Raw genomic sequence first — 18,899 nt, 5'->3', positions numbered from 1 at the left:
TGAATCTCATTCAACATTATTGACTCTTGCTAACATTTTTGCATCAAATTTTTGTGCCACTATCCTCACTGAGATCCACCATAAGCCTTATTTGTGTAGGTGTGAGAAACCGACAAGAATTGGTACCAATTGTGCTATTTCCTTGTCCACATTGGAGTGATCATTGATCCACTTTCAACTTCGGTCAAGGTACATATGGTATCCGTTCTTCTCTTTCTACCACTCACATTTTTCTCCTGGAGTGAAGGATAGGCAAGGCATTTCATCTCCGGTCTTCCACAACAACGACGGTGTGAACAACTACATCACCAAAGCGTCCATCTTCGATCTACAACGACAAATGCAAGGCGCACAATCAAAATTGCGAGAGCGCATCGAGAACCTCTCCGTCGACATTCGCCACTCCGAAGCGAGGAAAAGGGACTACATCGACAACAAGATTTCCACACAAAAGGAGGAGCAAGATGCAAGGATGGAGGGGATTCAGACCTTGTTGATCAACTGTTCTTCCCCTTCATCATCCTCAAGGCGGCTACGTTCAAGCCACAAGTCTTCGGAGCACAAAAATGATGCAAGCGCAAGTCGTCCACGTCCACATCTCCATGGCGACCACCATCAAGTTCGTGATCCACCTCGTCATGAAGGGCAAGTCACCTCCAAGCAACATGTGCACGACAACGACGAATGACATCTACTACGAGCTCAAGTGCGACAACGACACCATCATCATGAAGATGCTCGCCAAGCGCAAATGTATAAGTCCCAACAAGCTCTACTTCACGCCAAGTCCAAACTTCATGACCACAAGAGAAGACCGCGAGACAAGCACCACCAACAGCACGCTACGGCTACCACCACCACTTCGGCATCTTCGCCAAGTGCTATCAAGGCATCTTCGCCTTTGGACGTATGACATCTTCGCCTACTTCCCACGAGTACACCTACAATGACTTCATCAATGAGGCGACCAACTACGAGCGAGGGCGACACTTCCATCTTCGGAAGACCCCCAAGTAAGATGGCCGAGCATGGGACATTCCCTTCGGTCATGGAGATGAGGTACGAGGTGCCACATCATATGGGCCTCCAACAACACGACGGCGACAAGAAGGTCGAGCTAGGGCCGTCCCCTTCGACCATGGCGATGAGCACGATGTACTCTGAGTCAAGCTACGAGACTACACATGAGACCTTATCTTTGGTTTTAGAGGAGAGTGATGATGTGCCATCTTCGGCTTTCATCCACGGCTACGACTACGACATGATTGAGCATGGAGACATTTGCACCCACATCTCTTCGACACCCACATATGACGAGATGCCCCAATTGCCATGTGAGAAGAGCCACCACCACGCGAGTGACATGAGTGACTCCACCATACGTGACATTGAGAGCATTTCCTATGAGAGGATGAGTGTGACCACCACTAGCCCCACAATTGAGAGCATGCCACACATCCTATGTGAGGTTGAGAGCCATTTGAGTGACTCCACCAATGATATGAGTGAGAGCATCCAAGAGGGAGTGAGTGAGCCACCACACTTAGTGAGTGAGGTAGTTGACATGGCATGTGAGGCCACTTTGATTTCTAATGACTTAACCTCTACTCCTAGTGTGTTTTCTTCTTTGGTGCTAGGTCTCCTTTATGATTACAAGCCTATCCTCGACGAGTCCATACCTCCAATGGAGACGACGTTGGCCATGATGGACGATGATGCACCCCCCACGTGGTTCCATCAAGATGAAGATGGCAACGACTTGGTCTTCGACACTTCACCTACAACACATGAGCGATGCTCCAAAGGTAACATAGGTGATGGTGCTTCTCTTGTCCCACTAGTGGACTATTTTACGAATGATTGCTTGCATGATGTTGACACACCTACTCCCATGCTTCATGCTAGTGCGACTTCCTCATGTCATGACCTACCTATTTATGATGAATATGATGACGAGCATGTCGAGTTGCCTAGTTGTGATGTTATGCTCCATAGGATATCATGTGAAAATTCTTTTGGTCACATCAAGTTGACAATCCATTAACCTTGTCATATGCTATGTGTGAGATATCCCATATTTCATCATTTCAATCTCAACATATTGACTATGCATGTCCCATTACAATAAAAACCATTTGTACTTATGGCATAGATGACGAGATGATGGTCATTGGCTTTTGTTTTTTATGTGATGATATTGCCATGCTTCCTTTATATGATTTGCGCAATTCATCTACTATGCCATGCCATGATCACATTGTACCAAATATGCATTGTTTTGGATGTTGTCAATATTCTCCGTGTGATGTTTCCATTAATGCTCATGAGGAGATCCCCATAGTTTACTCATACATATTAGGAGATTTTGATGCATTCCATACATTGCATGATTCTCATAATTGCTTGCACCATATGCATTCCACGCATAACAATGCTCTAGATATTTCCCATGATGCATTACATAATTTGAGTCTCCATTATGCTATACATAAAAACAAACCTATCATGATGGATGCCATGTTTCTATATCACGCATCTCATTTATTTGAGCATTGGATATATTGTGCTAGCCAACACTTGCACGTGCGCATCATGATGGATGATGTGTACATATACCACACACACACAATTTTTCCTTTGTCTTTGTTTTGTTTAGGTACTCACGTATACTCTTCAACCACTCAATCCCAAGAGTTGATGAAATGAGCTCTTGAGGGCAATGAAGATTTGGGATCCCGTGGACTATCCTTACCACCGTTCCTTTTGCGCAAGGACTACATGCATCTCTCTCACTTGGCTCTTACACGACTATGGGCTATATACCGCTTGTCGCTTCATGCTCATTTTACCGTGTTCACTTCGCATGCTATGCTTACTTCTATGCCTTTGCCATGCAATTGTGACCGTTGGTGCATCTACCCATGATTCACCATTATGCTACTCCTATGTGTATTTGCATGCTTGGTGGAGATCCTTGTTGCTATTTGCCATGTTTATCATGTGCCTCATGCTATTGATGCTATTTTGCTCATATCTTGCCTTCATGCTTTTGATATGTCTTGTGCATTATTCATGACTACCATTTGCACACACGACACACTTGACATGATTCCTTCTAGTGTGTTGCATCTTCGCACTACTAGCTTGTAACGCCCCGAGACCGTTGCGCTAGGTGTCTTCCAGTTATTCGCTGTTGTTGCCTTGTCATTTGTTTGCGTGTCATGCATTTCATATCATGTCATCATGTGCATCGCATTTGCATACGTGTTTGTCTCATGCATCCGAGCATTTTCCCCGTTGTCCGTTTTGCAATCCGACGCTCCTACGTCATCCGGCTTCCCCTTTTGTCTCTTTTCGTGTGCGGGTGTTAAACGTTCTCGGATTGGACCGAGACTTGCCGAGCGGCCTTGGTACACTACCGGTAGTCCACCTGTCAAGTTTCGTGCCATTTGGACTTCGTTTGATACTCCAACGGTTAACCGGGGAACTGTATAGGCCTCGTGTGTGTTGCAGCCCAACACCCTTTCAAAGTGGCCCAAAACCCATCCAAACCCCTACATCCTCTCGGTCGTTCGATCACGATCGCGTAGCCGAAAGCCGCTCCTCATTTGGACTCTCCTAGCTCAGTCTACCTATAAATATGTGTGCCTCCCAGAAATTTTGCGCAGTACAAACCCTAGTCTCCCTCCTCATCGCGCCACCGGACATGTCCGCCACCGGCCACCTCACTCCGGCCAACCAGGAGCCGCCACGTCACCCCGCCACCGTTTCCCTCCACTCCGCGGCCGACACGTCGCCAACCCCGCTGCATCTCACCGCGCGGGCCCGGGAGGCCCAGATCCGGCCCCCCGGCCCGGTGCGCCGTGCCCCGCCGCCTGGTCGTCCCCGCCGCCTCGGGCGACCGCTCCGCCGCCGGTTCACCGCCAGCGCCGCTCGTCCCTGCCAGCCAACTCCGCCGCGCCCCGAGTCCTGCCTCTGCCGCCACATGCCTCCATGCCGACTGCGCCACCGTGCCGGCGTAGCTCGCCGCCGCCCGTCCAGATCCGGGGAAGGATACCTCGGATCCAACTCCTCCGACCTCCTCCACGCCGCCCCGCCGGCGACGAACTCGCCGGAGACGCCGCCGCAACCGCCTGGGTCCTCCTCTGCCTCGAACCGGCCCGATCCGCTCTGCCTCCGCGACCAGATCCGACCCGTTGACTTTTCGCGGGGTAAAAATCTCACCAAGTCCCCAGATTCCTATCGCATGTCGCCCTGTTCATCGTGTCATAACTTTGCACTCGCTACTCCGTTTTGCATGAATGATATATCAAAATGTTCATCATAATGTGCTCTGCATTTCATTATATTGCACCATGCTTGTTTCAGTCCATCTTGATGCCCTAAATGCTATTGCAAGAGTGCTATGTAATGTTAGTTCCTGATTCTTATCAATTTATGAGCATTTGTCATTTTTGCCATGATTATTGTGTGCTCCATATGAGCATGAGCTCTACATGTGTTTTGTTATATGCCATGCCATCTTTACAGGGGTGTGTGCCATGTATTTTTGTGATCAATATGGTGTCTAGCACAAGCATGCAAAGTAGCTCTTGTGATGTTGCTGATTTCAGGGACTTAGAATTCTTCCAAGTCATTTCCCTGATGTTATTTTTATGCCATGTATTCATGTTGCTACAGAGTGATCCATGCCTCTTTTGAGCATGTTCAGTAAGGATGATTTTGAGATATTGTTATGTTCTATCCATCCATGTCTTTGTTTGCAATTATGGAGTACCCTAGTATGACTCAATATTGCTCTAGTTTTTCTATCAAATGTTCTTGGCAGATTGTTTACATGTTATTTAATTGTGCCGAGGTTGTTGTAGCTGATCCATGCATGCTATGAGGTTGTTCTTGCCATTTTTAGCTTCTTGATCATGTCTTCTTGCTGGGTGTATGCTTAGTTTTTCATGCAATGCCTTGTGGTGAGTGCATGGAGCTCGCAAACATGCCTTCGCAATTCTGTTTCTGCCATGTCTAGTTTTCTGCTAAGTCTAAATCTATTAACGAAACTTGCTATGTTTACATGGGTGCCATCTTATCTTCTGATCCTTTTTGGCTTATGGTCAGTCAGGGACTTTTGTTATATGCTTTGAGTTGTTTCATGCCATGCCTTGCTTTGCCATGATATGTTCCTATACCATGTTGTTATCTTGCTCTAAACATTGCTTCGTGATGTTAATTCCTAACATGTTGTTATTTTCACTAAGTCTGTGAACCTGTTATCTTTTGCACTTTTGCCATGATTGTTTGAACCTGCTATTATGTGTTTTAGCAGTAGCTCATTGTTCATCTTTTGTCAAGCATCTTGAGTGGATCACTGCCATGTGCTTTGTTTCTATTGTAGACTGCAGTAGCTTATTTTCTTGATGCATTTTAGATGGCATAGTGTTGTTAATCGCAGAATCGTGCCATTATTGTTTTTGCTTGCCATTTGCAAACTGTGCATCCGATTCTGGTGATCTTTATATTGATTTCGAACAAAATCAACTCATCTTTCCAGCGGCTCTCTTGGTTTGCCAAGCTGAGGCATGGTTCAATCTTTTCCTTCCGGAGCATGCATATGCGTTGCATATTACTTCCTGCATATCATGCCATGTTTTGCATCATGTTGCTTGCGCATTGCACCGTGGTTGATTGTGGTTCCCTTTGCTTGTGTTCTTGCTTTGGTTAGAGCCGGGAGACGAGTATGTGATCGAGGAACCCGTTGAGAACGCTTACGAGGTTCAAGCTTACGTCTTCTCAGAGAACTTTGCAGGCAAGATGACCATACCCTCGAAATCACTTCTATCTTTGCTTGCTAGATGCTCACTCTATTGCTATGCCTATGCCGCGTTACCTACCACTTGCTATATCATGCCTCCCATATTGCCTTGTCAAGCCTCTAACCCACCTTGTCCTAGCAAACCGTTGTTTGGCTATGTTACCGCTTTGCTCAACCCCTTTTATACCGTTGCTAGTTGCAGGTGAAGATGGAGTTTGTTCCTAACAATATATCTTATTTAATTAATGCATCTATGTACTTGGTAAAGGGTGGAAGGCTCGGCCTTATGCCTAGTGTTTTGTTCCACTCTTGTCGCCCTAGTTTCCGTCATACCGGTGTTATGTTCCTTGATTTTGCATTCCTTATGCGGTTGGGTTATAATGGGAACCCCTTGATAGTTCGCCTTGAATAAAACTCCTCCAGCAAGGCCCAACCTTGGTTTTACATTTGCACTAACAACCTAGCCTTTTTCCCTTGGGTTTCCGGAGCCCGAGGGCATCTTTATTTTAACCCCCCCGGGCCAGTGCTTCTCTAAGTGTTGGTTCAACCTGAGCGATGTCCGGCGCCCCCTGGGCAACCAGTGTCTATGCCAACCCGACGTCTTGCTCATGATGGGCTAAGTTGGGACACCCCTGCAGGGTTTTGATGGGCTAAGTTGGGACACCCCTGCAGGGTTTTGAACTTTCAAAAGTCCTGCACGCGGTTATGGGCAGATGGGAATTTGTTAATGTCCGGTTGTAGACAACTTGACACTTAACTTAATTAAAATGCATCAACTGCATGTGTAGCCGTGATGGTCTCTTTCCGGCGGGGTGCGGGAAGTGAACACGGTTCTTGTGTTATGCTTGAACATAAGTAGTTTCAGGATCACTTCTTGATCACTTCTAGTTTACGACCGTGCTTTGCTTCTCTTCTCGCTCTAATTTGTGTAAGTTAGCCACCATATATGCTAGTGCTTGCTGCAGCTCCACCTCACTACCCTTTCCTTCCCATAAGCTTAAATAGTCTTGATCGCGAGGGTGTGAGATTGCTGATTCCGCGTGACTCACAGATTACTTCCAAAACCAGTTGCAGGTGCCGATGATAACCGTGCAGGTGACACAACCGAGCTTAAGGAGGAGCTTGATGAAGATCGTGTTCGTGGTGTTGTTTCGTTTTCCAGTTGATCAGTAGTGGAGCCCAGTCGGGGTGATCGGGGATCTTTTGCATTAGGGGTAGTCTTCTTTTATTTTTGTTTCTGTAGTCGGACCTTGTTTTTATTCTGGATGATGTAATGCTATATGTATGTATTGTGTGAAGTGGCGATTGTAAGCAAACTCTTTATCCCTTTCTTATTCAGTACTTGGGATGTGTAAAGATTACCCCTCTTGCGACATGCCTACCATGCGGTTATGCCTCTAAGTCGTGCTCCAACACGTGGGAGATATAGCCACATCGTGGGTGTTACATAGCTTGCTTGCCTTGATTCATATGATTGTTTGCTTTCTTGCTTTCTTGGGTTGATGACATATATGTTCATGCCTCTCACTTGATTTGTCTTGATCCATGTCGCTTGCCTCCAATTGTTGCATATATGCTTATTGATCATGGAGACATGGACACTTTACTTGTGATGCATGCTTGCTTGATTGAGCCTATTGCATTTGGTTGTTCTCACATCATATGCCTCCTTACTATGAAATGCTCCCTTGTCCTTTCTTATACTGAGCATGACGCATACACTTGTTGAGTATCTTACCACACAAATGATAGGTTTTGCATCTCCGCTAACCTCATTTGTTTTTCCGAGTGTTTGTCATGTTCTTTCATGTTGAAGGATTCACAAGGCGATACTGTCATGACACAATTTGGTCATGTGAAGGCATACATGATGTGCAACACCAACATTTGCGAGAATCTCCTAAAGGTGAACTCCTTTCCTTTGAGCCATCCTCAAATATGCATATTGGATGGGTCATTCTTTCATTGTTGTTTCCTTCTTCTTGTCTACATGTTGCACCTATTGGATGGAGGACCAACATTGAAGATTGGCTCTATGGACCTTCACATTGAGGAGCGCTCAGACTTCTTGGATGCACCTTCGAACCTCCACTCATGCCACGACATCGAGCATTGGTACACCAACACCTCCATATTTGTTGATTGTGCTCTCACATGTCATGCTCGATGGACATATCATACACATGACAAATTTGTATCTTATGCATGGATTGACTCATATTATGATTGCCTTGTTGCATCTTGTCTTTCTATGTCATCCATGATATATGAGCTTGTGCATTTCCTTAGCAAATTTGTTGTGATATACCTTGATGGCATATTCATACATCATGATTTTATTGCCTACCATCAATTGCATGATCACATCACATTGAGCATCCATTGCCATATTCATGCTATTGATAAACCGTCTCTCTATGACATCATTTTGCACCAATATTGCATTGATCATATTCACGACACATTTGTGTGCACAATGAATGCTTTTTCTCCCATGAATGCTTTACATCTCATTTCATATCATCTTCCTAAGCTTCATGTGTTTTTTCACGAACAATATTGCCGAACGGACTCATTCTTACATGATGGACACTTTGTGTGCACTAACCATTGTATTCCTGAGTGTCGTTTGTGTTTGCTCTTTTTGCATGTATACCACTCCGGCGACACCTTGGAGTACTTGGATTGTGCAACGTCTTCCACTATGTCGAACTACAAGTCCGTCCACGACTACCATTTCCATGGTGATGAGGATCACGACCTGAGGTCGGATCTTTCCCAAGGGGGGGGGGGAGATGATGCGGAGCATCCCACATTCATCCCCATGTACACTCCAACTACTCTCCAAGCCCCAAGGATACATAAGATGAGACCTCGACAATACACCATTTGACACAAGGTGAACCTCTCCTCTTCGAACTTTCACTTTCTACATGTGAGACATGGCTACTACCTCCAACGTCTGTGCTATGCATGATCAGGTACTTAGAGGAAAGCCACGGAGCCACCACATCCAACGGACGAGCTAGCGAGGACACCAAGTACAAGTACCAAGAGAAGTCTCCAGCCACCGGACGACCGGGCAACGCCGGATGTCCGACGCCTGGGCACTCATCTAGCAAGAAGGGCAAGCCAACGGAAGCTACAGCGGCCGGACGTCCGACAAGAACCAGACGTCCGACACACCCCAGCGACCGGACATCCGACCGTCTCCGGAACTCCGGCGCCACCTCAACCGAGCCAAAACGCCGGACGTCCGACAAGTACCGGCCGACCGGACCCTCGCGAGCCACCAGACGTCCGGTACTTGTCGGACGACCGGCCCCTGGCTATGTCCAGTGTTGCGGGCCGAAGCCCATGTGCCACTCATTTACCCCTCCATGTCTCTAGACTATATATACTCCTCCACCACCTCCTAGTTAGGGTTAGCATTGGTTTAGCTCATGTTTAGAGATAGAGAATTTCTCATCCACATTGGATCTACTCCACGAGAGAGACCGCGGCCTCTACGGAGAAGATCCCTTTGGATTCAAGACCTCCTTGCGGAGAAGAACTTCAGGACCTCCTCACGGAGAAGACCTGTTACCTCTTGTATCGTTCGTTGTTGACTTTGGATCTTGTACCTTCCTTTGTGTTCATGGATCTAGCACATGTGTGATCATACTTGTTGGTTTGACTGTTCTCTTGTGTTCCCCTTGTGTTTTCCCCTCGTTTCCCTCATCCCGTTCTTCATGTTCATCACGGAATCCGCTCCTTTCGTCAAAGATCGGCCTATAGGGATTCTACCTTACCCTATAGGGATCCTCTTCTTTCGTGACAGATCAGCCTATAGGGATTCTCCCGCATATACCCAATCACTATCTTGGTTTGTGCATTCCGCATTGTGGCCATACACATACAAAAAAGGATAAGCTTTTAAGCAAAAGAGAAGGGCAAATAAGTTTGTAAGGAAGTGCCATAGCATCATACCACATTGCATATAAGATTGTCATATCCGATCATCTTGGATCATAGCACCGGAACATCATACATGTATAGCATACTTGGGATAGAAAGTTCTTACATTTTGCATATCATAGGTTGTGCACAAGTGTCGTATCCGCCTATTGATCAATCATTCAAGCGTTTCTCTTGAGTTGTGCAACACGAGCGTTTTCCGTGGACTCCACATTGAGCTCATTCCTTGGTTGCACGACCCCATTTATCTATCCATGTGTGTGTTTCCATGTGCCATCTATTGCTATAGGTCTAGTTGTTTCACTTGCGAATTTATGAATCTCTTTCAACATTATTGACTCTTGCTAACATTTTGCATCAATTTTTTGTGCTACTATCCTCACTGAGCTCCACCATAAGCCTTATTTGTGTAGGTGTGAGAAACTGACAAGAATTGGTACCAATTGTGCTATTTGCTTGTTACATCATTGAGTGATCATTGATCCATCTTCAACATCGGTCAAGGTACATTTGGTATAGTTCTTCTCCTTTTCTCCACTCACATTTGCTCGAGTATTGTGATGGATAGGCAAGGCATTTCAGCTTCGGTATACAACAACAACGACAAGTTCGATGCCACGAACAACTCCACTGACGCCAAGATGCAAGCTCAAATGGTGGAGATCAAAGCCCTCATCAAGTCCTACAAGCGGTCTTCCTCATCTTTGAGAAGACGCTCAAGAGCACATGCCTCCGAGCTACCATCTCTGGCAAAATCACATCGGCATCGACACCATTACCAACAAGGACGTGAAGGTCAAGAGCTCAACGACTTCACCATCTCCCTTGGCATCTTCGCCAAGCAACTTCAAGGCATCTTCGCCTATGGACATACGACATCTTCGCCCACAAGCACTTCAAGAGAAGCTCCCCAAGCTCAAGTCCTCGACTTCCACAAGCTACTACCTTAACATCGACCATGTGATTCCTTTCTATGGGACACAAGAACCCGAGGAGTATCTCGAATGGGAGCGTTTGATGCATGACTACCTAAAGCTACATCAAGTTCCTCCCGAAGATCAAGTGAAGTGCACCACAAGGAACTTCCACGACTACGCGTCCACATGGTGGCTTCACACACCTTCGGAGACCTACGACATGAGTTGGGCCAAGACGAAGAGAGCTATGCGGCAAGAGTTTGTGCCTCCAACCTACACGGAACAACTTCAACGCCAATTGGAGAACACCATCCAAGGATCCAAGTCCATCGATGAGTACTTCAAGGAGATGAAGAAAGCCTTGCGACGAGCCGGCGTGGACGACCCCATTTCGATAAAGTTCCACTTCATGATGGGATTGCACAATGACATCTCCAAGACGATCATCCTCGAGAACTACAAGTCCCTCAATGACAAGTACATTGGTGCTCTCAAGGCGGAACAAGAACTCATGAAGCCCAAAGCTTCTCCACCCCAAGCTCACTTCATGATGACCAAGCTCCATGAGAACGAGCATGAGGCTAGTACCACCATGATTTCCACGCCCGACAAGCTCCAAGACGATGCTCCCAAGTTCGACTTCACCGCCATAACTCTTTGTGGCATTGTTGATGCCGAGTCCTCCATGACTCTTTTTCAAGACGGTGCGGTGACGAGTACGACTACGGAGATCCTCAAGGACCAAGCTTTGGAGGCAAGCGACAAGGTGGCGAGCAAGAATGATGCTTCCATCTTAGGAGGTGAGAGTGATGATGTGCCATCTCATGGCGACGACGATGAGATGGTTGAGCATGGGATTTTCTCTTCGACCATGGCGACGTATGATGACTTCAGTGACTTTTGCCACCATATTGAGAGTGAGAGTGACTTCACCACTAGCCCCATATATGATGTGTTACCCCAATTCCCATGTGAGGAGAGCCACAACCTCCACCAATTGAGTGAGATGAGTGACTCCACCATACGTGAGATTGAGTGCACCTATTTTCCGGGAGTGAGTGAACCACCACATAGAGAGAGAGAGTGATAGTTGATAGGGCATGTGAGGCCACTTCGATTTGGTCTTACCCACCACAATGATGATCTTGACCACCATTTGGTCTTACCCACCTCACCTACACCACTAGAGTGGAATGAACAAGGTAACATAGGTGACGGTGATGCTCTAATCCTGATAGAGGCGAAGGTGTCCCGATGTTTCGATGAGATAGATATCATTTTCTGTGGGAGTCGACTTTGACGATCCGACTACAAACGTGCAAAGACGTCGCGCCTTCGCAATCGCTAAACCAAGTTATGAGGGTTATTGACCACGCCGGAGCATGATCAACCTGACCACGATGGTCTATTTCCTGTGAGCAAATGAAGAACAAGCAAGAAACTGAGATTGCAATATGGATATTGCGAATAAAAGAGGAAAGCTTTATTAATAAAGGTGGGGTTCTGTGACGTCTTGGTCTAGTCGTTGGACACAAATGAACTACGCGAAGTTGCAGCTATGGCGAACTTTCAATCTAAACAAAACCCAAAGTCTAAATGATGCCCTAAGGGTTGTATATATACAGAAGAGAGGGGGGAATTTCGTGGCCCTTGAAGGAGCGGTCCGAAAACAACCCTAACTCTTGTTTCCCCACACATACGGACTCTAAAAACTGCCTATAATCAAGTATTTCGAAATTACATGGGCCTGGCCCAAAAATAAGGTGACACAGCACCTAGAATAGCCTCTAGACGAAATTTATGAAGTGGCATCTTGTATATTTCGTCCAAGGCTTCATGCACTCATTATGGTGGCCTCAAAGTCCTGGAATCATCACTTGTAACTCCGTTCTTGTTCTCCTTGTGCATGCCATCATCTCCATGCTTGAACTTGCTCCAAGGTTCATCTTTCTTGTCCCAACTAGTCCCTTCATTTGTAAGCAAAACAAATGTATCCAGTTTAGGCAGCATCATATTCTCATAAACATTAGAATTGTTACCAAGAAACGAAAGTACCGGATAATTCAATTGGCGTACACGAGATCTAGTAATTGGTCCAGTATGTATAGCAGCAGGGGTTGTGGGTGTAACAATGGTATTGATGTGCTCATCATCCTCCCCTTCTTGAAATGAAGTCGTCCTCAACGAAAGCTCATCTTCCTCACCCAAATAAGGCTTCAAATCTGCAATGTTAAAAGTGGGACTAACCCCAAAATTTGTAGGCGGCTCAAGTCTATATGCATTATCATTTATTTTCTCTAACACCTTAAATGGACCATCAACATGTGGCATTAGCTTTGATTTGCGAAAATTAGGAAATCTATCCTTACAAAAAATGTAACCAAACAAGATCTTTAGGTGCAAACACAACATGTTTTCTACCCTTATCTCCAGCAAGTTTATATTTAGCATTCATACCCTCAATGTTGTCCTTACTTAACTCATGCATTTTTAAAATCAATTTAGCACGTTCTTTAGCATCAAAATTAACCTTCTCCGAAGATGGAAGAGGCAACAAATCAATAGGTGCATGAGGTAGGAAACCATACATAATTTCAAAAGGGCACATCTTAGTAGTAGAATGCAATGAACGATTATAAGAAAATTCAATATGCGGCAAGCATTCTTCCCACATTTTCTTATTATTCTTCAAAACAGCCCTAAGCATAGTAGACAATGTTCTATTGACTACTTCAGTTTGTCCCTCAGTTTGGGGGTGGCAAGTAGTACTAAAAAGCAGTTTAGTTCCCAACTTAGCCCATAAACATCTCGAAAAGTGGCTAAGAAATTTAGTGTCACGATCTGAAACAATACTATTTGGCACACCATGCAAGCAAATAATTTCACGAAAGAACAAATCAGCAACATTAACAGCATCATCGCTTATTATGACATGGTATAAAGTGTGCCATTTTCGAGAACCTATCCACGATAACAAAAATTCTATGCGTCCCCTTATTTGCTCGAGGTAAACCTAAAACAAAGTCCATAGATATATCCTCCCATGGAACACTAGGTTTAGGCAAAGGCATATATGAACCATGAGGATTGAGTCGTGACTTAGCCTTTTGACATGTAGTGCAGCGAGCAACAAAATGCTCAACATCCCGCCTCATCTTTGGCAAAAGAAATGTGTAGCAAGTACGTCCTCCATCTTCTTCATGCCAAAGTGTCCCATTAGTCCTCCTCCATGTGCCTCCTGCAACAACAAAAGACGAACGGAGCTATATGGAATGCATATCTTGTTAGCACGGAACACAAATCCATCATTAACGACGAACTTGTTCCACGTTCTTCCTTCTTTACAATTTTGCATTACATCTTTAAAATCAGCATCATGCACATATTGATATTTGATGGTCTCCAAACCAAATATTTTGAAGTCAAGTTGTGAAAGCATAGTATAGCAACGAGACAATGCATCAGCAATAACATTTTCTTTACCCTTCTTGTGCTTAATAATATAAGGGAAAGTCTCAATGAATACAACCCATTTAGCATGTCTATGATTCAGTTTAGCTTGACTTTTAATATGTTTCAAAGATTCATGATCAGAATGTATAACAAATTATTTGGGCCATAAATAATGTTGACATGTCTCTAAAGTCTGAGCAAGAGCATATAATTCTTTATCATAAGTAGAATAATTTAGACTGGCCCACTCAATTTTCCAGAAAAGTATGCAACAGGTTTGCCATATTGTAATAACACACCTCCTAATCCAATTCCACTAGCATCACATTGAAGCTCAAAAGTCTTATTAAAATCAGGAAGTTGGAGTACAGGAGCATGTGTCAACTTATCTTTCAATAACGTGAAGGCTTCTTCCTGTGTGGTACTCCAAACAAAAGGCACATCCTTCTTTGTAAGCTCATTGAGAGGTGCACCAATGGTGCTGAAATCTCTCACAAAACGCCTATAGAATCCAGCGAGGCCAAGAAAACTTCTCACTTGTGTGACCATTTTGGGCTGTGGCCAACTCTCAATAGCTTCAATCTTGGCTTTATCAACTTCAATTCCCTGTGGAGTAACAACATAGCCCAGAAAAGATACTCGGTCAGTGCAGAAGGTGCACTTCCCAAGGTTACCAAAAAAACATGCATCACGTAGAGCAATAAAAACATCACGTAAATGTTCCAAATGTTCCTCCAAAGATTTGCTATAAATCAGTATATCATCAAAATAGACTACCACAAATCGTCCAATGAAAGCATGTAAAACTTCGTTCATTAGTCTCATGAAAGTACTAGGTGCATTAGTTAACCGAAAAGGCATGACTAACCACTCATATAAACCAAACTTAGTTTTAACTGTTGTTTCCCATTCATCTCCCAATTTCATACGAATTTGATGGTATCCACTATGCAAATCAACTTTGGAGAAAATTGTAGAGCCACTCAATTCATCGCGCATATCATCTAGCCTAAGAATAGGATGACGATAACGAATAGTAATATTAGACTTGATCTAAACTAGAAAAATTGTAAAATCTCACCGAGCAACCTGAAAATCTGATACCACTTGATAGAGGTGAAGTTGTCCCGATGTTTCGATGAGATAGATATCATTTTCTGTGGGAGTCGATTTTGATGATCCGACTACGAACATGCGAAGATGTCATGCCTTAGCAATCGCTAAACCAACTTCCGAGGGTTATTGACCATGCTGGAGCACGATCAACCTAACCACGAGGGTCTATTTCCTGCGAGCAAACGAATAACAAGCAAGAAACTGAGATTGCAATCTGGATATTGTGAATAAACAAGGAAAGCTTTATTAATGAAGGTGGAGTTCTGTGACGTCTTGGTCTGGTCGTTGGACACAAACAAAGTACACGAAGTTGCAGCTATGGCGAACTTTTAATCTAAACAAAACCAAAAGTACAAACGATGCCCTAAGGGCTATATATATGGAGAAGAGAGGGGGGAATTTCGTGGACCTTGAAGGAGGGGTCCGAAACCAACCCTAACTCTTGTTTCCCCACACATACGGACTCTAAAAAGTGCCTATAATCAAGTATTTCAAAATTACATGGGCCTGGCCCAAAAATAAGGTGACGCAGCACCTAGAATACCCTCTGGACGAAATTTATGAAGTGGCATCTTGTATATTTCGTCCAAGGCTTCATGCACTCATTATGGTGGCTTCAAAGTCCTGGAATCATCACTTGTAACTCTGTTCTTGTTCTCCTTGCGCATGCCATCATCTCCATGCTTGAACTTGCTCCAAGGTTCATCTTTCTTGTCCCAACTAGGCCCTTCATTTGTAAGCAACACAAATGTATCCAATTTAGGCAGCATCATATTCTCATGAACATTAGAATCGTTACCAAGAAATGAAAGTACCTGATAATTCAATTGGCGTGCGTGAGCTCTAGTAATTGGTCCAGTATGTATAGCAACAGGGGCTGTGGGTGTAACAATGGTATTGATGTCCTCATCAAATCCCACTAGTGGACATTCTTGACATTGATTGCTTGCATGATGTTGATCAACCTATTACCATGCTTCATGCTAGTGTGACTTCCCCATGCGATGATTTACCCATTTATGATGAGTTTGATGATTTCCATGTGGAGTCTATTAGTTGTGATGCCATGTTGCATAGGATTTCTTGTGACAATTCTTTTGGTCACATCATGTTTGTCAATCCGCTTGACTTGTCATATGCTATGCATGAGATCAATCATATGGCATATTTTCAGTGTCTTCATAGTGACTATGCATATGCTATTAAAATAAACCCAATTTGCACATATGGCATAGATGACAAGCCCATGGTTATTGGCATTTGTTTCTCTTGTGATGATATTGATATGCTCCCTTTGCATCATTTATCTCATAAGCCATGCCATGACCACCTAGCTTCAGATATGCATTGTTTTGGATGTTGTCCATTTTCTCCATATGATGTTTCCGATATTGCTCATGAGGAGACCCCCATAGTTTCCTCATACATGTTAGGAGATTTTTTTTCATCCTATCCATTGCATGATCCCAACACTTGTGTGCACAATATGCTTCCCATGAATAAACATGCTATTGATGTGCCATATACTTGCATTCTCAATTTGTGTCCCCATCATGTTACACACAATAACTATTATTTCATGACGGATGACATGTTCCTATACCATGCATCAAATTTCTTTGAGCGATGCTTATCTTGTGCTAACTCTCACGTGCACATACACATCATGATGGATGATGTGTACATTTACCACACACACAATTTCTTTCGTTTGTGTTTCTTTTGTGTATAGGTACCCATGAATACTTGTCAACCTCGCAATCCCACGAGTTAACAAAATGAGCTCTAGAGAGCAACAATAGCTTGGGATCCCATGGATTGTCTTTCCCACTGCTCTCTTTGCGCAAAGACTCTGCGCATTTCTTCTACATGGTCCTCACTTGGCTATAGGTTATTGTCCATTACATATTATATGCCCATCTTGCCATTTTCACTTTGCATGATATGCTCATTCCTATGCCTTTTCCATGAATTTGTGACCCATGCTTTGCATTACACATGATGATTGATTCTCATACTTGTATGTGTATTTGCAAGCTTGGTGGAGATATTGCTTGTTATTGCCATGTTTGCTTTGTGCCCCATGCCTATAATGATACTATGATCTTGCTTTGTGTTTGTGTTTGTGATATGTCATGTGCATTGCCTATGCCTATTATTTGCTCACATGACATGATTGCCATGATTTCCTCTAGTATGTTGCATCTTCGCACTACTAGCTTGCACGACTTGATTCTTATGATTGCTTGCCTTGTTGCATCACCGATGATTCATACTTGCTCACTTCATGCGGTTGATGACAACCACCTACATGCTTATCACATGATTGTTATTGCTTGCCATCATATACTCCATATGTTGCCACTCTCATGCTAGATGATTTCCCATGTATTGAGTGCAATTATTCGTCATATAATGAGTTTGCCCCCATAGCATTCTCGCATATATTTGGAGATTTTGACATTTCTCTTGTGAAGCATGCTTGTCTTACCTCTTTGCACCATATACCTAGTGCCATGAATATTGCCGTTGTTGCATCATACTATTCATGCACTTGTGCTTCTAATGGTTATGTGCAAGAGAAGAGACCCATCATGATGGATGATGTGTTTATCTACCATGCGCATACGTTCCTTGCCTTGTTTTGTGCATGTGTAGCAAACTTGGACCTCGTGTCAACTTCCACGTCACATGAGTTGACCATTCGAGCTCTTGAGAGCGAACCACCTCCTACCACGACAATTCTACATCACACTTGCTTGTACTTCGGCATTGTGAAGGACGCACAAGGACATGCTTTCACGGTGATATCCTTCTCTTTTGAGAACCCCCAAACCATGAGCATGGATATTGCGGATCATACTACTTGTGTTACTTGCACCATGAGACTTGATTGCACACATGTTAGAGATCTAGCTTCAACTTGTCATTTTCACCGTTCCATGCACCATGATATTTATGCCTTGTGTGTTGCATCCAATTCTTCTATTATTTGCTCCTATTACATGCTTGGTTGCAACAATATCATTTCTTCACATATTCCATGTCTCATTGATTGCTACATGCTTGCCTTGATTGCCTCACACATGATGAACAATTTCTCTTTCTATTGTGTTGAGTGCCACACTATATTCACTACACCCTATGCACATTATGCTCGGATTGTCTTGCACTTGACCCATGTGTTTAGACACTTCATTTCTTTTGGTGTTGTGAATGATTCATATGCCTACCATAGACCTTTCATTGAGCGCTTTGCCCATGTTTGCTATGATCTTGAGGTAGATGCTTATTCACTTATCCAACATATTTGCATCACTACCTCACATTTACATGCTTGTCCCCATGATATCTTTTCTTGTGCTCCATTTATGTGCTTATATGCCATGTCACAATCCTTTGTCACACCATATGCTTTGCATGATGACGACGCTTGTTTGGTGAATAACCTCTTGAATGCTTGGTTTTGCACTAACACTAACCACATTCGTTTTCCAAGCGTTTGTTGTCCTTAATCCTTTTAAAGGAATCACAAGACGGTGCGACATTGGAGAGTGCCCATTTCGAGCTACAAGATGACAAGTATTGGGTGAACGTCCACTTCTACACGGCGAAGCCATCTCTTTCCCATGGTGATTTGGTTTTCGATC

This window comes from Triticum aestivum, chromosome 1A (assembly GCF_018294505.1).
Source record: "Triticum aestivum cultivar Chinese Spring chromosome 1A, IWGSC CS RefSeq v2.1, whole genome shotgun sequence".
Taxonomy (NCBI): Eukaryota; Viridiplantae; Streptophyta; class Magnoliopsida; order Poales; family Poaceae; genus Triticum; species Triticum aestivum.
The sequence above is the reverse complement of the archived record's forward strand: the minus strand, read 5'-3'. Positions refer to the sequence as shown.